The sequence below is a fragment of the Sus scrofa genome, chromosome X (assembly GCF_000003025.6).
Source record: "Sus scrofa isolate TJ Tabasco breed Duroc chromosome X, Sscrofa11.1, whole genome shotgun sequence".
Taxonomy (NCBI): Eukaryota; Metazoa; Chordata; class Mammalia; order Artiodactyla; family Suidae; genus Sus; species Sus scrofa.
This window is the reverse complement of record NC_010461.5, coordinates 47,346,739-47,369,354: the sequence shown is the minus strand read 5'-3', so window position 1 is coordinate 47,369,354 and position 22,616 is coordinate 47,346,739.

The window sequence follows — 22,616 nt, the reverse complement described above, 5'->3', positions numbered from 1 at the left end:
AGATCATTCCTTTGGTGTTTTATCTAAAAGTCATCACCATATCCAAAGTCATCTAGGCTTTCTAATATGTTATCTTCTAAGACTTTTATCGTTTTACATTATACATTTAGGTTTATGATCCATATTGAGTTGATTTTTCTAAAGCAGGTAAGGTCTGTGTCTAGATTCATTTTTATGCATGTGGATGTCAAATTGTTCAAGCACCATTTATTGAAGAGACTCTCTGCTCCATTATATTGCATTTGCTCATTTGTCAAAGATCAGTTGACTAAATTTATGCAAGTCTATCTCTCGCCTCTTAATTCTGTTCCATTGATCTATTTGTGATTTCATTCCCTAATACCTCATGTTTACTGTAGCTTTTAATAGTTCTTGAAATGTGATGATATAAAACATGTAATTTTGTTCTTCTCCAGAAATATTTATTGGCCATTCTGGGTTTTTTGCTTTTCCATATAAATATTTTAATCAATTTAACAATATCCATAAAATAATTTACTGGGATTTTTTTCCCACTGTACAGCAAGGGGATGAAGTTATCCTTACATGTATACATTACATTTTTCCCCCACCCTTTGTTCTCTTGCAACATGAGTATCTAGACATAGTTCTCAAAGCGACCCAGCAGGATCTCCTTGTAAATCTATTCTTTTTTTTTTTTTTTTTTTCCCACTGTACAGCAAGGGAGTCAGGTCATCCTTAGATGTATACATTGCAGTTACAGTTTTTTCCCCCACACTTTCTTCTGTTGCGACATGAGTATCTAGACATAGTTCTCAATGCTATTCAGCAGGATCTCCTTATAAATCTATTCTAAGTTGTGTCTGATAAGCCCAAGCTCCCGATCCCTCCCACTCCCTCCCCCTCCCATCAGGCAACCACAAGTCTCTTCTCCAAGTCCATATTTTCTTTTCTGTGGAGATGTTCATTTGTGCTGGATATTAGATTCCAGTTATAAGTGATATCATATGGTATTTGTCTTTGTCTTTCGGGCTCATTTCACTCAGTATGAGATTCTCTAGTTCCATCCACGTTGCTGCAAATGGCATTATGTCATCCTTTTTTATGGCTGAGTAGTATTCCATTGTGTATATATACCAAATCTTCCGAATCCAATCATCTGTCGATGGACATTTGGGTTGTTTCCATGTCCTGGCTATTGTGAATAGGGCTGCAATGAACATGCGGGTGCATGTGTCTCTTTTAAGTAGAGCTTTGTCCGGATAGATGCCCAAGAGTGGGATTGCAGGGTCATATGGAAGTTCTATGTATAGATTTCTAAGGTATCTCCAAGCTGTTCTCCATAGTGGCTGTACCAGTTGACATTCCCACCAGCAGTGCAGGAGGGTACCCTTTTCTCCACACCCCCTCCAGCACTTGTTATTTGTGGATTTATTAATGATGGCCATTCTGACTGGTGTGAGGTGGTATCTCATGGTAGTTTTGATTTGCATTTCTCTTATAATCAGCGATGTTGAGCATTTTTTCATGTGTTTGTTGGCCATCTGTATATCTTCCTTGGAGAAATGTCTATTCAGGTCTTTTGCCCATTTTTCCATTGATTGATTGGTTTTTTTGCTGTTGAGTTGTATAAGTTGCTTGTATATTCTAGAGATTAAGCCCTTGTCAGTTGCATCATTTGAAACTATTTTCTCCCATTCTGTAAGTTGTCTTTTTGTTTTCTTTTGAGTTTCCTTTGCTGTGCAAAAGCTTGTCAGTTTGATGAGGTCCCATGGGTTCATTTTTGCTCTAATTTCTATTGCTTTGGGAGACTGACCTGAGAAAATATTCATGATGTTGATGTCAGAGAGTGTTTTGCCTATGTTTTCTTCTAGGAGTTTGATGGTGTCCTGTCATATATTTAAGTCTTTCAGCCATTTGGAGTTTCTTTTGGTGCATGGTGTGAGGGTGTGTTCTAGTTTCATTGCTTTGCATGCAGCTGTCCAGGTTTCCCAGCAATGCTTGCTGAATAGACTTTCTTTTTCCCATTTGATGTTCTTGCCTCCCTTGTCAAAGATTAATTGACCATAGGTGTCAGGGTTTATTTCCGGATTCTCTCTTCTGTTCCATTGGTCTGTCTGTCTGTTTTGATACCAGTACCACACTGTTTTGATGACTGTGGCTTTGTAGTATTTCTTGAAGTCTGGGAGAGTTATGCCTCCTGCTTGGTTTTTGTTTCTCAGGATTGCTTTGGCGATTCTGGGTCTTTTGTGGTTCCATATAAATGTTTGGATTGTTTGTTCTACTTCTGTGAACAATGTCATGGGTAATTTGATAGGGATTGCATTGAATCTGTAGATTGCTTTGGGTAGTATGGCCATTTTTACAATATTGATTTTTCCAATCCAGGAACATGGAATATCTTTCCATTTCTTTACATCTTCTTTGATTTCTTTGAGGAAGGTTTTATAGTTCTCGGCATATAGGTCCTTTACCTCTTTGGTCAGGTGTATTCCGAGGTATTTGATTTTGTGTGGTACAATTTTAAAAGGTATCATTTTTTTGTATTCCTTTTCTAATGTTTCATTGCTGGTATACAGAAATGCGACTGACTTCTGAATGTTAATCTTATATCCTGCCACTTTGCTGAATTTATTAATCAGTTCAAGGAGTTTTGGGGTTGAGTCCTTAGGGTTTTCTGTGTATAGTATCATATCATCTGCATACAGTGACAGTTTGATCTCTTCTCTTCCTATATGGATGCCTTTGATTTCTTTTGTTTGTCTAATTGCTGTGGCTAGGACTTCCAAAACTATGTTGAAGAGCAGTGGTGAGAGTGGGCATCCCTGTCTTGTTCCAGATTTGAGTGAGAAGGCTTTCAGTTTTTCCCCATTGAGTATTATATTTGCTGTGGGTTTATCATAAATGGCTTTGATGATATTCAGGAATGTTCCCTCTATACCCACTTTGGCGAGGGTCTTGATCATGAATGGATGTTTGACCTTGTCAAATGCTTTTTCTGCGTCTATTGAGATGATCATATGATTTTTGACTTTTTTTTTGTTAATGTGGTGTATGATGCTGATTGATTTGCGTATGTTGAACCATCCTTGTGAACCTGGGATGAACCCAACCTGGTCATGGTGTATAATTTTTTTGATATGTTGTTGGATTCGGTTGGCTAAGATTTTGTTGAGAATTTTTGCATCTATATTCATCAATGATATTGGGTGATAGTTTTCTTTTTTGGTGGTATCTCTGTCTGGTTTTGGAATGAGGGTGATGGTGGCCTCATAGAATGTCTTTGGGAGTATTCCTTCTTCTTCAACCTTTTGAAAGAGTTTAAGGAGGATGGGCACCAATTCCTCTTTATATGTTTGATAAAATTCACCTGTGAAGCCATCTGGTCCTGGACTTTTATTTGTAGGGAGTGATTTTATGACCTCTTCAATTTCATTTCTAGTGATCGGTCTGTTCAGTTGGTCTGTTTCTGCTTGATTCAGTTTTGGCAAGCTGTAAGATTCTAGAAAATTGTCCATTTCTTCCAGATTGTCAAACTGGTTGCCATATAGTTGTTCATAGTATTCTCTTATGGTTTTTTGTATTTCTGCTGTATCCATTGTGATTTCTCCTTTTTCATTTCTAATTTTGGTGATTTGGGTTCTTTCTCTCCTCTTTTTAGTGAGTCTGGCCAGAGGTTTGTCAATTTTGTTCACCTTTTCAAAGAACCAGCTCTTGGTTTTATTAATTTTCTCTATTGTTTTGTGAGTCTCTATTTTATTGATTTCTTCTTTGATCTTTATAATGTCCTTCCTTCTGCTGACTTTAGGACTTTTTTGTTCTTCTTTTTCTAATTCGTTTAGGTGGAGGGTTAAGTTGTCCATTTGGGATCTTTCTTCTTTTTTGAGAAAGGCCTGGATTGCTATAAATTTCCCTCTGAGCACTGCTTTCGCAGCATCCCATAGGTTTTGAGAGGTTGTGTCTTCATTATCATTTGTTTCAAGGTAGTTTTTAATTTCCTTCTTGATTTCCTCATTGACCCATTGGTTTTTTAGTAGCATGTTGTTTAGTCTCCATGGAGTAGGTTTTTTCTCTTTGCTTTTCCCATGGTTGATTTCTAATTTCATGGCATTGTGGTCAGAGAAGATACTTGAGGTAATTTATATGCTCCTATATTTATTGAGATTCGCTTTGTGTCCCAATATGTGGTCGATTCTTGAGAATGTTCCATGAGCATTTGAGAAGAATGTGTATTCTGCTTTTTTTGGATGTAGTGTCCTGAAGATATCAATTAAGTCTAACTTTTCTATTGTTTCCTTTAGGATCTCGGTTGCTTTATTGGTTTTCTGTCTAGAGGATCTGTCTATTGATGTGAGGGGGGTATTAAGGTCTCCTACTATGATTGTATTCTCATCAATATCTCCCTTTATGTCTGTTAGTATTTGTTGTATGTATCTGGGTGCTCCTGTATTTGGGGCATATATGTTGACAATAGTAACATCCTCTCCTTGGATGGATCCCTTAATCATTAAATAGTGTCCTTCTTTGTCGTTCTTTATGTCTTTTGTTTTAAAGTCTATTTTGTCTGATATGAGCGTTGTGACTCCTGCTTTTCTGTCATGTCTATTGGCGTGAAATATTTTTCCCCACCCTTTCACTTTCAATCTATATGTATCTTTTGTCCTAAGGTGAGTTTCTTGTAGGCAGCATATTGAAGGTTTTTGCCTTTTTATCCACTCAGCCACCCTGTGTCTTTTGATTGGGGCATTCAGTCCATTGACATTAAAGGTGATAATTGATAGATGATTATTTATTGCCATTGGAACCTCGTGTTCCAGTTGATTCTATGGTTCTCCATTTTTTTTTTTTTTTTTTGGTTGGATGGTCTCCTGTTATTATCTGCTTGAGTGTTTTTTTTTTCATTTTTTGCAAATGCAATATTTGGTTTTGGCTTGTGATTGCCCTGTTTTTTAAGTATGCTAACCCCTTCCCATAAATGTGTGTTTTAGCCTGATGGTCCTCCTGACATCCCTTGCCCACATTTTATGGTTTTGATGACTATTTTTTTCTTTTTTCTTTTTAATTTTATTTTGTTTGAAGCATGTTCATGATTAAATCTGCTGCTGGCTTATTTGAGTGACTTCTCTCTGATTGCAGTTTCCTCAGTCCTAGTTCTTCCTCTTCTTCTTCTTCTTTTTTTTTCTTTTCTTTTTGCTTCCCTTTCCTTCCTTTCTTTTTGGTTTAGAGAAGCCCTTTCAATATTTCCTTGAACCTGGGTTTTGTGTTGCTGTATTCTTTAAGTTTTTGTTTGTTGGGAAAAATTTTAATTTCCCCTTCTATTTTAAATGATATTCTTGCTGGATAGAGTATTCTAGGTTGCATATTTTTTCCTTTGAGCACTTTAAATATCTCTTGCCATTCCCTCCTGGCCTGTAGTGTTTCTGTAGAGAAATCAGCTGATATTCTTATGGGGGTTCCCTTGTAGGTAACATTCTGTTTTTCTCTTGCTGCCTTGAGGATCCTCTCTTTATCACTAACTTTTGCCATTGTTATTATGATGTGTCTTGGTGTGGGTCTGTTTGGGTTCAGTTTGTTTGGGGCCCTCTGTGCTTCTTGTGTCTTGAATCCAGTATCCTTTAGATTTGGGAAGTTTCCAGTGATAATTTCTTCAAATATATTTTCCATTCCCTCATCTTTTTCTACTCCTTCTGGAATTCCTATTATGCGTAGATTGGCCCGCTTTATATTATCCCATAGGTCTCTTATATTGCTTTCCAGTTTTTTGATTCGGTTTTCTGTCTGTTGACCAGATTGAGTGATTTCCATTATTCTATCTTCCATATCACTGATTCGTTCTTCTGCATTATTCATTCTGGTTTTTACTGCCCCTAGTTCAGTTTGCATCTCTGCAAATGAATGTTCTAGTTTTTCTTGGCTCCTCCTTATATTTTCTAGTTCCTTTCTGAGGGTATCTGCATTACTGTTCCTATCTTCTCTTAATTCCTTCAGTATTTTCACTATTTCTCTTTTGAACTCCAGGTCTGTCTGACTGCAGAGATCTGTTTCATTGTTGACTGTTTTAGGTGAGTTCTCCTGTTGGGTTGACTGGGGGTGGTTTCTCAGCTTCTTCATCTTGCTTGTTGTTTTCTTTCTCCTGAGGGAGTTGTGCTCTCCGTGATCGGGCAGTGTTTGCCTTGTCACTGCCGTGGAATATTTCCTGAGGGCTGGCGTTGTTGGTCAATCTTTGTTGAGGCAGTGCGGCTTTTCTGGAGTGTTGATGGGGCTAACAGTGTTTCTTTGAAGCAAAGGAGGACTTCCTGAGGGCAGACAGGACTGGGAGGTCCACCCCACGATGGTAGCAGATTTCACTTGGTCATGCAGAACTTGCTCTGGTGTTTTTAGGCTGTGGGGTTCTTGCAGGGGGTTGGCGGTGTTGGGCAGCTGCTCTTTAGGGGTGCATCACCCCCTGGCGGCTGGAGCAGCTATCTGGAGCACTGAGAACCTGAGAGGCTCTTCCCTAGGGCAGCCCAACTCAGAAAGACAGCCTGAGAATGTAGGCGGATCTTTTCACAGTCTGGCTGAGCTTGTTGCAGCTTTTCTGGGCTGCAGGGGGTCCTGCCTGGAGCTGGCAGTCCTATGCAGCTGGTCCACTAGAGCATCCCCTGGGGGCTTGGGCGGGTAGCAGGGCCGTTGGAAACCGAAGAGGCTCCTCCCCGGGGCAACCCGACTCAGAAAAACCGTCCGAGAATTAGGCCGATCTATGATCTATTCACAGCCTGGCTAAGCTTTTTCTAGCTTTTCTAGGCTGCAGGCCTTTTCTCGGGGGCTGGTGCTTTTTGGTGCTGCTCTGCGGAAGTGTAGCCCCTCCAAAGGGCAAGCAGGCCTGTGCAGGGACAGCCCCTGTGGTGGTAGGCTTCAGGCAATTGTTGAGGCCAGCCCTCCTGGATGGCAGGCAGCCCCAGGTCCGTGAGAGCGTAGGGTGTGGCGGGGGTGGGGGGAGGGGATGCACTGGGAAGCACAGTTTTCAGCTAGCTAGCGGGCCTGTAAGCTTGCTGTGGCGTGGGGGGTATTCTATGGGGACCCACCCCTTCTTCTCTCCCCTCCCCAGCACGGGCGCAGACCAGGCTCTTCTCCCAGGTTCCCTCTGATGTGGCTTTCCCCTTCCCCACCCCTGGAGTATTGCTCCCTTCCTCTGCGACAGCTTTGTTTTCTAGTCTCCCAGGCAGTCTCTGCCCATCAACTGGTTTCTAGACCTCCCAAGCAGTTTCCGCTCTGCCCCGCCCCCTAGCCCGGGGACTAATCTCTGGAGCCGAGGTCTCGGTGCCCAGCCCCCACCCAGGCGGCGCCCCCGGCCCCTTCTCGGGAACTAACCTTCTGCGGCGAGGTCTCGGTGCCCAGCCCCCACCCGGCATCCCCCGGCCCCTCTCGGGGACTAACCTTCGGCGGCGAGGTCTCGGTGCCCAGCCCCCCCCCCCAGGCGTCCCCCGGCCCTTTCTCAGGGATTAACCTTCGGAGGCGAGGTCTCGGTGCCCAGCCCCACTCCCAGGCGTCCCCCGGCCCTTTCTCAGGAATTAACCTTCGGAGGCGAGGTCTCAGCGCCCAGCCCCACCCAGGCGTCCCCGGCCCTTTCCCGGGGACTAACCGTCGGAGGCGAGGACTCGTGCCCAGCCCCCACCCAGGCGTCTCAACTTTTGGTGACTGTGCCCGTAGTTCAGATGGTCCGTTGGGTTCTTGATCGGCCCCTCCGCACTCCAACTCACTGCCACACTCCTCTCTGCATCTGGAGATTCCTCCGGTTCGTTTGATCTTTCGCCCGGTAGGTGACTTTCCAGGGTGCGGGATCCCTTTCTCCTCCGCAGTTCCCTTTCGGGAGCCCCCGTCCCACTCGGATTCACCTTCTCTCACTCTCCTCTTTTCTCCTGTTCTGCCCAATAATGTCACGAATTTCTTGCCGTTATTGGAGTTTAGGTTCCCCTGCCAGCGATTGGTTGCTGTTCTGTGCGAGTCATTTATTCTGTAGATGTGCTTTTTTTGTTGTGTTTGTGGGAGAGGGCGAGTGTGTCTTCCTACTCCTCCGCCATCTTGTCCTCTGTAAATCTATTCTAAGTTGTGTCTGATAACCCCAAGCTCCCAATCCCTCCCACTCCCTCCCCCTCCCATCAGGCAGCCACAAGTCTTTTCTCCAAGTCCATGATTTTCTTTTCTGTGGAGATGTTCATTTGTGCTGGATATTAGATTCCAGTTATAAGTGATATCATACGGTATTTGTCTTTGTCTTTCTGACTCATTTCACTCAGGATGAGAGTCTCTAGTTCCATCCATGTTGCTGAAAGTGGCATTATGTCATTCTTTTTTATGGCTGAGCAGTATTCCATTGTGTATATACACCACTTCTTCCGAATCCAATCATCTGTCGATGGACATTTGGGTTGTTTCCATGTCCTGGCTATTGTGAATAGTGCTGCAATGAACATGCGGGTGCATGTGCCTCTTTTAAGGAGAGTTTTGTCCGGATAGATGCCCAAGAGTGGGATTGCGGGGTCATGTGGAAGTTCTATGTATAGATTTCTAAGGTATCTCCAAACTGTTCTCCATAGTGGCTGTACCAGTTTACATTCCCACCAGCAGTGCAGGAGGGCTGCCTTTTCTCCACACCCCCTCCAGCACTTGTTATTTGTGGATTTATGAATGATGGCCATTCTGACTGGTGTGAGGTGGTATCTCAAGGTGGTTTTGATTTGCATTTCTCTTATGATCAGCGATGTTGAGCATTTTCTCATGTGTTTGTTGGCCATCTGTATATCTTCTTTGGAGAAATGTCTATTCAGGTCTTTTGCCCATTTTTCCATTGATTGATTGGCTTTTTTGCTGTTGGGTTGTATAAGTTGCTTGTATATTCTAGAGATTAAGCCCTTGTCAGTTGCATCATTTGAAACTATTTTCTCCCATTCTGTAAGTTGTCTTTTTGTTTTCTTTTGAGTTTCCTTTGCTGTGCAAAGGCTTTTCAGTTTGATGAGGTCCCATGGGTTTATTTTTGCTCTCATTTCTATTGCTTTGGGAGACTGACCTGAGAAAATATTCATGAGGTTGATGTCAGAGAGTGTTTTGCCTATGTTTTCTTCTAGGAGTTTGATGGTGTCCTGTCGTATATTTAAGTCTTTCAGCCATTTGGAGTTTATTTTGGTGCATGGTGTGAGGGTGTGTTCTAGTTTCATTGCTTTGCATGCAGCTGTCCAGGTTTCCCAGCAATGCTTGCTGAATAGACTTTCTTTTTCCCATTTGATGTTCTTGCCTCCCTTGTCAAAGATTAATTGACCATAGGTGTCAGGGTTTATTTCTGGGTTCTCTATTCTGTTCCATTGGTCTGTCTGTCTGTTTTGATACCAGTACCACACTGTTTTGATGACTGTGGCTTTGTAGTATTTCTTGAAGTCTGGTACTGGGATTTTGATTGGGATTTCATTGAATCTATAGATCAATTTGGGAAGAACTGGCATCTTGACAATATTAAATCTTCTGATCCATGGACTATCACATTATTTATTTAGATCTCTTTATTTTATTCATCAGCATTTTATAATTTCCTCTCATCTAGATCTTAATAATATTTTGTTATATTTATACCTAAATATTTAATTTTAGTGGTACTAATGTAAATGATATTGTTTTTTATTTCAAGTTCAGCTTGTTTGTTGCTGGTATGTAAGAAAAAGATTGACTTTTGGATAGTAAGACCTTATCCTGCAGATTGACTGTAATCACTTTTTAGTTCCAAGAGTTTTTTTCAATTCTTTCAGATTATCTACAAAGACAGTCTTGTTATCTGAAAATACAGTTTTATTTCTTCCTTCCCAATCTGTGTATATTTGGTTTCCTTTTCTTGTCTTATTGAATGAACAAGGACTTTCAGAAATAGAATAGTCAGATAGGAAATTTTTGCCCTGTACCTAATCCCAGTGAGAAAGATTCAAGTTTCTCACCATTAAATAAGATGTCAGCTATAGACTTTTCATAGTTAGTCTTTATCAAGTTGAAAAAGTTCCCCTCTGTTCCTAGTTTACTGAGAGTTTTTATCAAGAATGAGTATTGGATTTTGTCAAATGTGTTTTTGGCATCTATTGATATGATTACATGATTTCCTTTTTTTGTTGTTGTTGATGTGATTGATTTCACTTATCGATTTTTAAATGTTGAACCAGCCTTGTATACCTGGAATAATCTACACTTGGTTGTATGTATAATTCTTTTTTTTATGGCCACACCCACAGCATGTGGAAGTTCCTGCCCAGGAATTGAATCCAAGCTGTACCTTCAGCAATGTCAGATCCTTTAATCCACTGTACCAGGCCAGGGACCAAACCCACACCTATGCAGTGACCCAAGCCACTGCAGTCGGATTCTTAACCCACTGCTCCATAGCAGAATCTCCATATAATTCTTTTTATACATTGTTGAATTTGATTTGCTAATATTTTATTGAGAATTTTTATATCTGATAAGCTCATCTTAAAAATAAAAGTAAAGATATTAGGGTTCAAGATGGCATCATAGAAAGAGCCTGAACTTGGAGTTCCCACTGTGGCTCAGTGGGTTATGAAGCTGACTATACCCATGAGGATGCGGGTTTGATCATTGGCCCCATTCGGTGGGTTAAGGATATGGCATTGCCAGGAGCTGCAGTATAAGTCACAGATGTGGCTCAGATCCAGTGTTGCTGTGGCTGTGATGTAGGCTGGCAGTTGCAGCTCCAAGTCAACCCCTAGTGCAAGAACTTCCATATGCTGCAGGAGCAGCCATAAAAAGAAAAAAAAAAAGAGAGCCTGAACTTACCTCTTCCCAAGGACACAGTAAGTATACAGCAATATAAGGATTATTCATTCCACTCTGAAAAGAACATGAGAAGTATCTGAGGATGCAGGGTCAGGCAATCACAGCACTATCCTCTTGTTGAAGCTGGGAAGGTTCTGTGGTTGCAACACACACACACACACACACACACACACACACACACACACACCCTGGCTGGGGCACAAAAAAAAATATGACAGGTTGCATGCGGATTATTCATCTCCCAGTCTAAAACCAATTCAACACTTCCCTGCCCCCTGGCTGAGTCTTTGTTAGTGTGAGTAGTCACAACATTCTCCCACACCTGACCTAAAGCTGACATGCACTGAGACAAGGCACTCTGCTGCTGCATTACTGAAGCCTGCAATTGTTCGCAGTCAAGTCATTTTCCCACTGCCTTTCTGAAGCAAGAGAAAAATCCCTGCACCATACATTCTCCAGCTGCTTGGATCAAGTTATCAGGCATGCACAATTTACAAAAGGGATAGCAGTTTATCACTTGTCCCTGGTGACCAAGGGAGCTGGCCTTCAAGAGCTTCATGGGACTATAACAATCAGAAAGGCAGTTCTTAGAAGGCCACCACCAACAGGGTATCATACATACATAGAAAAATGAAATTCAATCCCAATCTTCCTGGAAAAAACCTATTTATTTAGTCTGGAGTTTCACCCTGAGGAGTAGGTTTCAAGTTTCCCATACTTCTAGAGGCTAGGCAGATCCTCCCAGGATACATAATCAGGATGACACCATTTTTACAACCTTCTTGTTTCACTAGAGCTCAACAAGACTCCCCAAAGAAGAGCTTATACAGTAGTAAGGAGCCCAATCCCAGAGAACACTCTAAGTCTCCTGGTCTGGGAGCCAGAAGGAAATATAATTATGGCCCCACTGGACTGTATATATCTAGATAATTTATAAGTACTGCCTGAGAGGTGGGATTCCAATCAGACTGAAACTAGATATTGAATGAGATTCCTCCCCTAGGAATACTGAGAGGTATCAGCCCATCCTCAACATCAGGAAGGAGGGGAGCATATCAAGGATAGATCAGGTTGTATAGACAACTGCAGAGATTCATGAGACAACCAAAAGTTAGGGCAAGATTGAAGAAGAAGGATCATCATTTACACAAGTTCACTCCTTCACAAATGAAAAAAGTAGAAGTATTGTCTAATACATGGAAACAAACGCAGAGACCAAAGCAAAATGAAGAAACAGAAAAAATATGTTCAGAATGAAAGAATAAGACAAAAACTTCAGACATAGACACTAATGATATGGATATAAATAACCTAATTAATAAGTAATTCAAACTAATGGTCATAAAGACTCTCATTGAACTTGGAAAAGAATCAATGGACACAGCAACAGCTTCAACAAAAATGTATATATAAAAAACAGAAGTGAAGTATACATAACTAAAGTAAAAAAAATACACTGAAGAGAATCAACAGCATGTTAGATAATACAGAACAGATCAATAATCTAGAAGATAGGATGGTGGAAATCACCCAATCATAACAGCAAAAAACAAAATCCAGAAGTTTTCAAAATGAGGTTAGTTTAAGGGAACTCTGGGCAACATTGAGCATACTAAAAGTTGCATTATAGGGATCTCCATAATGAGAAGAAAAGAGAGAAAGGGACAGAAAATTTCTTTGAAGATATAATGCCTAAAAAGTTCCCTAATTTGGGAAGGGAAACAGATATCCAAGTAAAGGAAGCATGGAGAATCCCCCAAAAAATGAACCTAAAGTGATCCACACCAAGACATATTAGAATTAAAGTATCAAAATTTAAAGAGAATTTTTAAAGCAACAGAGAAAAGCAACTAATTACATATAACGGGACCCCCCCCCCAAAAGGACTATCAGTGAATTTTTCAGCAGAAAATTTGCAAACCAAAAAGAAATGGCATGATATATTCAAAGTGCTGAAAGGACAAAACTTAACACCAAGACGACTCTATCTGGCAAGACTATCATTCAGAATTGAAACAGAGAGTTTGTCAGACAAACAAAAACTAAAGGAGTTCATCACCAGTAAAACAGCCTTACAAAAAATTATATTCGTTAGGCATAATATACAAGTCCATAAATAAAATAGAAAAATATATGAAAGAAAAATATTGCTGATAAAGGCAAACATAAAGTCCCTTATAAAGCTAGAATGAAGGTTAAAGTTAGAAGTAAGAAAATCAACTAAAAGTGCAATAAGTAGTAAAAGGACACAAAAAATAAAAATATGTAAAATACTATGTCAAAAATATTAAAAGTGAGGGGAACAAGTAAAAAATGTATTGCTTTAAGGATGATTCGAATTTAAGCAACTATCAACTTGAAATAATCTGTTTTTTATATAGATGGTTATATATGAAACTCTATATGCTATCTGAAAACCTAAAATAGATACACAAAAAATAGAGAGGAATCCGAACATAACAGTAAAGAAAATCAAACCACAAGGGAAGAGACCAAGAAAAATAGAAAAGAACAAAGAAAAACTGCAAAAACAACCAGAAAACAATTTTTAAAGGCAAAAATTACCTCAAATGTATTTGAGCTTTTTTCCTTGTTTCCCAAGGTAGACTTGGATTGCTATAAACTTGCCTCTTAGAACTGCTTTTGCTGTCTCTCATAGGTTTTGGAGTGTTGTATCTTTGTTGGCATTTGGTTCTAGGTATTTTTTAATTTCCTCTTTGATTTCTTCAGTGATCCATTGGTTCTTTAGTACCATGTTGTTTAGTCTCCAGGTGTTTGTGTTTTTTGCAGTTTTTTGTTGTTGTTGTTGATTTCCAGTCGTATAGCGTTGTGATCGGAAAAGATGGTTGCTATGATTTCAATTTTCATAAAGTTACTGAGTCTTGATTTGTAGCCCAGAATGCATTCGCTCTTAGAGAATATTCCATGTGCACTTGAGAAGAATGTGTATTCTGTTGCTTTTGGATGGAATGTCTTAAAAATAGCTATTAAGTCCATCTAGTCTAATGCTTCATTCAGGGCTTGTGTTTCCTTATTGATTTTCTGTCTGGATGATCTGCACATTGCTGTAAATGGTGTGTTAAGGTCCCCCACAATTATTGTGTTATTGTCAATTTATCCTTTTAAGGTTGTTAGCAGTTGCCTTACATATACTGTGGTGATCCTATGTTGAATACATATATGTTTACAGTTGTTATATATTCTTAGATTGATCCTTTGATCATTATGTAATGTCCTACCTTATATCCTAAAACATTCTCTTTTTTCCCATGATTCAAAAAAAAATTATTTAGAAGTTGAACATTTTCCAAAACATCCTTGCAGAGTTCTGTTTTTATTTCAGTTACAATGATTTTTATTTTTTCAATTACACCTGGTTTACAGTGTTCTGTCCATTTTCAACTGTACAGTAAGGTGACACAGTTGCACATACATGTATACATTCTTTTTTCTTACATTATCATGCTACATCATAAGTGACTAGACATAGTTCCCAGTGCTACACAGCAGGATCTCACGGCTTATCCATTCCAAAGGTAATAGTTTGCATTTATTAACCCTAAATGCACAATCCATCCTGCTCCCCGCCCCTTGACAATCACAAGTCTGTTCTCCATGTCCATGATTTTCTTTTCTAGGAAATGTTCGTTGGTGCAATATATTAGATTCCAGATGTAAGTGATATCATATGTTGTCTTTCCTTTCTGACTTACTTCACTTAGTATGAGAGTCTCTAGTTTCATCCATGTTGCTGCAAATGGCATTATTTTGTTCTTTTTATAGCTGAGTAGTTTCCTTTGTATATATATACCACATCTTCTTTTTTTAACCTTTTTAAAATTTCCCCAATATATTAATTTTTTCTACTATACAGCATGGTGACCCAGTTACACATACATGTATACATTCTTTTTTCTAACATTATCAGGCTCCAATATAAGTGACCAGACATAGTTCCCAGTGCTAAAGAGCAGGATCTCATTGCTAATCCATTCCAAATGCAATACTTTGCATCTATTAACCCCAAGCTCGCAATACATCCCACACTGTCCCTCTCCCCCTTAGCAACCACAAGCCTATTCTTCAAGTCCATAATTTTGTTTTATGTGGAAAGGTTCATTTGTGCCATATATTAGTTTCCAGATGTAAGTGATATCATGTGGTATTTGTCTTTCTCTTTCTGACGTACTTCACTCAGGATGAGAGTCTCTAGTTCCATCCATGTTGCTGCAAATGGCATTATTTTGTTCTTCTTATGACTGAGTAGTATTCCATTGTGTATATATACCATATCTTCTTAATGCAATCATCTGTCCATGAACACTTGAGATGTTTCCAAGTCTTGTGAATACTGTGCTATTGCAAATAGAGCTATTGTGAATAGAGCTGCAATCAACATGTGGGTGCATATGTCTTTTTCAAGGAAAGTGTTGTTCGGGTATATGCCCAAGAGTGGGATTGCTGGGTCATATGGTAGTCCTATGTATAGTTTTCCAAGGTACCTACACACTGTTCTCCATAGTGGTTGTACCAGCTTGCATTCCCACCAAAAGTGCAGGAGGGTTCCCCTTTCTCCACACCCCCTTCAACATTCATTATTTGTGGATTTACTAATGATGGACATTCTGACTGGTTAGATGTGGTATCTCATGGTAGTTTTGATTTGTATTTCTCTAATAATTAGCGATATTGAGCATTTTTTCATGTGCTTGTTGGCTATCTGTATATCTTCTTAGGATAAATCTCTATTCAGGTATTTGGCCCATTTTGAATTGGTTTGTTGGCTTTTTTGCTGTTGAGTTGTATAAGTTGTTTGTATATTTTAGAGATTAGGCCCTTGTCAGTTGCATCATTTGAAATTATTTTCTCCCATTCTGTAAGTTGTCTTTTTGTTTTTCTTGTTGGTTTCCTTTGCTGTGCAAAAGCTTATCAGTTTGATTAGGCCCCTGGGTTTATTTTTGCTTTTATTTCTGTTCCTTTGGGAGACTGACCTGAGAAAACATTTGTAAGGTTGATGTCAGAGAGTGTTTTGCCTATGTTTTCTTCTAGGAGTTTGATGGTGTCCTGTCGTATATTTAAGTCTTTCAGCCATTTTGAGATTATTTTGGTGCATGGTGTGAGGGTGTGTTCTAGTTTCATTGCAGCTGTGCAGGTTTCCCAGCAATATTGCTGAAAAGACTGTCTTTTTCCCATTTTATATTCTTGCCTCCTTTGTCAAAGATTAATTGACCTTAGGTGTCTGGGTTATCTATTCTGCTCCATTGGTATATACATATATATACACAATGGAATACTACTCAGTCTGTTTTGGTTCCAGTAGCACACTGTCTTGATGACTGTGGCTTTGTAATATTGCCTGAAGTCTGGGAGAGTTATGCCTCCTGCATGGTTTTGTTCCTCAGGATTGCTTTGTTGTTTCATAGAAATTTGTGGATTGTTTGTTCTAGTTCTGTGAAAAACATCATGGGTAATTTGATAGGAATTGCATTGAATCTGTAGATTGCTTTGTGTAGTATGGCCATTTTTACAACATTAATTTTTCCAACCCAGGAGCATGGAATATCTTCCCATTTCTTTTAATCCTCTTTAATTTCCTTCATTAATGTTTTATACTTCTCAGGATGTAAGTCTTTCACCTCCTTGGTCAGGGGTATTCCCACGTATTTGATTTTTTGGGGTGCAATTTTAAAAGGTATTGTATTTCTGTATTCCTATTCTAATATTTCACTGTTAGTATACAGAAATACGACTGATTTCTGAATGTTAACCTTATATCCTGCTACTTTGCTGAATTTGTTCATCAGTTCAAGTAGTTTTGGGGTTGAGTCCTTAGGGTTTTCTGTATATAGCATCATGTTATCTACATATGGTGACAGTTTTACCTCTTCTCTTCCTATTTGGATGTCTTTAATTTCTTTTGTTCATCTGATTGCTGTGGCTAGGACGTCCAATACTATGTTGAATAAAAGTGGTGAGGAGGCATCCCTATCTTCTTCTAGATTTTAGTGGGAAGGCTTTTAACGTTTCTCCATTGAGTATTATATTTGCTATGGGTTTGTCATAAATGGCTTTTATTATGTTAAGGAATGTTCCCTCCATACCCACTTTGGTAAGAGTTTTTATCATGAATCGATGTTCAACCTTCTCAAATGCTTTTTCTGCACCTATGGAGATGATCGTGTGGTTTTTGACTTTTCTTTTATTAATGTGGTATATGACATTGATTGATTCACTTATGTTGAACCATCCTTGTGAACCCGGGATGAATCCCACTTGTCGTGGTGTATGATCTTTTTTATATGTTGTTGGATTCGGTTGGCTAAAATTTTGTTGAGAATTTTTGTGTCTATATTCATTGAAGACATTGGCCTATAATTTTCTTTTTTGGTAGTATCTTTGTCTGGTTTTGGTATTAGGGTGATGGTGGCTTCATAGAATGTCTTTGTAAATGTTCCTTCTTCTTAAACCTTTTGGAAAAGTTTAAGAAGGATGAGTATAATTTCCTTTTTGCATGTTTGGTAGAATTTGCCCATGAAGCCATCTGGCCCTGTACTTTTTTTGCAGGGAGTGTTTTTTTTTTTTATTATTATTACACATTCAATTTCATTTCTAGTGATCGGTCTGTTCAGTTGATCTATTTCTTTTTGATTCAGTTTTGGCAGGCTGTTAAGTCTCTGGAAAGTTGTCTATGTCTTCTAGGTTGTCAAATTTGTTGGCATATAATTGTTCATAGTATTCTCTTTTATAGATTTTTATTTCTGCAGTATCCATTGAGATTTCTGCTTGTTCATTTCCTGTTTTATTTATTTGGCATTTTTCTCTCCTCTTTTTGGTGAGTCTGGCCAGTGGTTTGTCAATTTTGTTTACCTGTTCGAAGGACCAGCTCTTGGTTTTGTTTATTTTTTTCTATTTTTTTGAATCTCTATTTTATTGATTTTCTCTCTGATTTTTATGATTTCCTTCCTTCTGTTGATTTTGGGTTTTGTTTGTTCTTCTTTTTCTAATATTTTGAGGTGGTATGATAAGTTGCTGATTTGAGATTTTTCTTCTTTTTTTGAGGAAGACCTGTATTGCCACGTGTTTCCCTCTGAGCACTGCTTTTGCACCATGCCATAGATTTTGAGTGGTTGTGTCTTCATTATCGTTTGTCTCGAGGTATAATATAATTTCTGTCTTGATTTCCTCATTGAGCCATTGGTTTTTTGGTAGCATGTTGTTTAGTCTCCGTGTAGTCAGTGTTTTCTCATTTCTTTTCCTGTGGTTGATTTCTAGTTTCATGTCATTGTGGTCGGAGAAGATAAACTTGAAATAATTTCTATAGTCTTAAATTTGTTGAGGTTAACTTTGTGCCCCAGGATGTGATCAGTTCTTGAGAATATGCTGTGTGCACTTGAAAAGAATATATATTATGATTTTGGGGGTTGTAATGTCCTGAAAATGTCGATTAAGTCTAATTTTCCATTGTGTCTTTTAGGATTTCTGTTGCCTATGGATTTTCTGTCTAGAGGATCTGTCCATTGCTGTGAGTGGAGTGTTCAAGTCTCCTACTATGATTGTATTCCCATCAATTTCTCCTCTTATGTCTGTTAGTATTTGTTGTATGTATCTGGGTGCTCCTATATTAGGGGCATATATATTGACAATTGTAATATCCTCTTCTTGAATGGATCCTTTAACCATTAAACAGTGTCCTTCGTTGTCTTTCTTTGTGGCCTTCATTTTAAAGTCCATTTTGTCTGATAGGAGTATTGCAACTCCTGCTTTCCTGTCTTGTCCATTGACATGAAATATCTTTCCCATCCCCTCGCTTTCAATCTATATGTGTCCTGTGCCCTAAGGTGAGTTTCTTGCAGACAGTGGAATGTAGATTTTTGCTTTTTTTTATCCAGTCTTCCACTCTGTGTCTTTTGATTGGAGCATTCAGACCATTGGCATCTATGGCAATTATTGATAAATATGTATTATCACCATTTTAAACCTTCTTTTCTGGTTGATTATATGTTTCTCCTTTGTTCCTTTTTTTGGTTTAGATGATTTCCTTGTATTTTATGCTTGTGTTCTTTTCTTTTCAGTTTTTGTGAATGTAGTGTTTGGTTTTGATTTGTTGTTGCCCTGTTTTTTAAGTGTGTTAACTCCTTCCTATATCTGCTTGCTTTAGCCCGATAGTCAAAGAGGCTCAAATACATCATTAAAATTAAAAAAGAATCTATATTTTCTTCCGTTCCTTCCCCACATTGTATGATTTTGATGTCTTTTTTTTTTTTTAACATCTTCATGTTTAGCTGTGTATGCTGGGTTATTTACGTGACTTCTTTCCAATTGTGGTTTCCTCCATCCTAATTCTTCTTCTTCTTTTTTTTTTTTTTTAATTTGGAGAAGCCCTTTCAGTATTTCTTTTAGGATGGGTTTCATATTACTGTACTCTTTTAGCTTTTGTTTGATGGAGGAATTCTTTATTTTCCCTTCTACTTTAAGGATATTCCTGCTGGATACAGTATTCTAGGCTGCAAATTTTTTCCTTTCAATGCCTTAAATATATCTCGCCACTCCCTTCTGGCCTGCATTGTTTACGTAGAGAAATCACCTGATACCCTTATGGGGGGTTCCCTTATAATTAACGCTTTGCTTTTCTCTTTCTGCCTTTAGAATCCTCTCTTTAACTTGCCATTTTTATTATAATATGTCTTGGTGTGGGCCTGTTTGAGTTCAACTTGTTTGGGGCCCTCTGGGCTTCCTGTATCTTAATATCAATATCCTTTACATTTGGAATGTTTTCAGCCATAATTTCTTCAAATACATTTTCATTCCCCTTTTATTTTTCTTCTCCTTCTTAAATTCCTATTATGCATAGATTGGACCACTTTATATTTTCCCATAGGTCTCTTATATTGCTTTCATGTTTCTTCATTTGGTTTTCTGTCTGCTGTCCTGATTGGGTGATTTCCATTATTCTATCTTCCACATCACTAATTCATTCCTCTGCATTATTCATTCTTCTCTTTATTTCCTTTAGCTCAGTTTCTATCTCTGCAAATGAATTTTCTAGTTTTTCTTGGCTCCTCCTTATATTTTCTAGTTCCTTTCCAAAGGAATCTGCATTACTGTTCATATCCTCTCTTAATTCCTTCAATATTTTAGCTTTCTCCCTTTTGAACTCAAAGGACTTGAGGTCTGTTTCATTGCTGACCATTTTAGGTGAATTCTCCTTTTGCTTTAACTGGGAAAGGTTTCTGAGCTTCTTCATCTTTCTTGTGTTTTTCTTTTCCTATGAGTTTGGGGAAACCAAACTGTAGTCTTCTAATGCTACTTCTATGCAAGAGTACCCCTTTTGTATTTTTGGGAGGTTACTATTTATTTTTGGCGTGGGAGTTTGAATCTTTGTTGTCTTTCTTTGGTCTGAGCAGGCTGTTATCCCCAGGATGCTCAGTGTCTTTTCAGGGAGAAGGAGGCAATGGGTAGGGCCAGCAGTCAGTGCCTGTTTGCTGAACTCTCAACAGAAGCAAGAACCTGCAGGAAGGTGGCACAGGCTACTCATAGTTGCAGGGCCCTGGGACATGGCAATGAGTTCTAGGCAGATCTATAAGGTGACCAGAGCATTTGGCAGTAGCAGCAGCAGGGTGTATGAGTTCCCAGGGGACTGAGAGCAACAACAGCTTATGTTTGATTGCAGTGCCCTCCTCTAACATGATTGGAACCTCAGGTGGTGCCTGTTCATGGACCCCTAGTGGGAGTGGGTCATGACCATCTCTAGAGTCAGTGATAACTATGGTGGTTTGCCCCTGCCACCTGTGGATCATGCATGAAGCAACATGTCTCACTTAGCCCACATAGGAGGTGCTGTACAGGTTTCTCCTAGTTGCAGGATCCTGGGAAGTGACAGAGAACCGGCATGTGGGTAGAGCATTTGGCAGAGGCAGCAGCAAGGTTGGTGTGTTCCCAGGGGTGTGAGAGCACCAACAGGTGGTGCTCGGTCACAATGCCCTCCTCTGTGGTGGCTTTGAGGTGAATGGGGCAGCAAGTGGTGTCTCTTCATGGACCCCCAGTGGTAGAGTGCCACTCCCACCTCTGGACCCAGAGATAACTGTGGTGGTTTGCCCCAAACTCCTGTAGACCATGCCAGAAGCACCTCATCCTGCTTAGCCCCCACATGAGGTGATGCAGAAGCTGCTCCTAGTTGCAGGTTCCTGGGTAGTGGTAATGAGCTCTAGGCAGATCTACAAAGTGACCAGAGCATTTGGCAGTAGCAGTAGCAGGGTGCATGAGTTCCCTTGGGGGACAGTGATCAACTGTCTGGGCATTGCCCAGAGTGTTTGGCAGTGGCAACAGCAGGGTGGGTGTGCTCCCAGGGGGTCGAGAGCAACAACAGGTGGTGTTCTGACACAATGTCCTTCTCTGTGGTGCCCTCTGAGGTGGTTGGGGCTGCAAGTGATTTTTGTTCAGCTATCCCCGGTGGCAGTGGGCCATGTCCACCTCTGGAATCAGGGATAACTGCAGCAGTTTGCCCCTGCCACCTGCAGACCATGCAAGGAGCACCCTGTCCCAATTAGCCCACACAGGAGGTGATGCACCAGCTGTTCCTAGTTGTAGGGTCTTGGGAAGGGACAGTGACCGAGTGTCTGGACACCACCCAGAGCGTTTGGCAGTGGCAGCTGCAAGACAGGTGTGTTCCCAGGGGAGTGAGAGCAACAGCATTTGGTGCTTGGTTGCAGTGCCTTCTTTTTATCTTTTTTTGCCAACCTCTGAGGTGACTGGGGTCACAGGTGGGGCCCTCTCACAGGCTCCCAGTGGTGGCAAGCCACACCTCCTTCTGGCCTCTGAGATGATTGCCATGGTCTGTCCTTGCCACCTGTAGATTGTGCAAGAGGCACCACTTTGCACTTAGCCCCCTGATGCCCTTAGACCACACAAGAGGTGCCTGGCCACAAGTAGCCTGCACAAGAAGTGCCCAGTCTCCCCTAAACAAGCAAGAGGCTTCTCACCGCCCATAGCCTGAGCCAGAGCCACCCTGCCCTCTGAGAGCCTGCGAGGATGCACATGTTCCAGTGCGAGAGTTTCCTATAGTGGTCCGTCCCTCCTCCTCTTGCCCTTCCTAACAATGGCACCTTGCCTCTCCTGCAGGTCCGGACCTTCTCCCGGGTTCCCTCTGCTGTAGCATTCCCCTCCTCAGCCCATGACATACCGCTCCCCTGCCCATAGAGCACTGTTCCTTAGCCCCTTAGGCTGTCCCCACATAGCCAGTCCCAGTCCTCTCCCTGGGACTGACTTTCAGAGCCTGAGTCTCCTCACCCAGCCCCCACCCAAGCATCTCAGGCCTTGGTGTCTAGGCCAGTGGTTCAGATGATCTGTGTGGCTCTTCTCTACTTTGCTGTTCTCAGTCCAGCTGCTGCACTTTTCTCAACAACTTCGAGGTTCCTCTGAATCAGCTTATCTTTCCATCACTTAGGTGGCTTCCCAGGATGTGGGTTCCTTTTCTCTTTCACAGCTCCCTCTCAGGAATGCTAGTCCTGTCCTGATTACTTTTCTCTCTTTCTCTCTTTTTCTTTTGTTCTACCTATTTTTGTCAAGAGTTTATTGCCCTTTTTGGAGGTTTATGTTCTCTGACAGCATACAGTTGATGTTCTGTGTGAGTTGTTTTACATGTAGATGTGGTTTTTTTTATGAGTTTGTGGGAGAAAGTGAGCATGACCACTTACTCCCCTGCCATCTTGCTCTGCCCCTTTAAAATATTCTTCATTGTAAGATCTATATTGTCTGATATGAGTATTGCTACTCAAGCTATCTTTTGATTTTAATTTGCATGGAGTATTTTCTTCCATCCTCACCTTCAATTTGTATGTGTTCCTAGA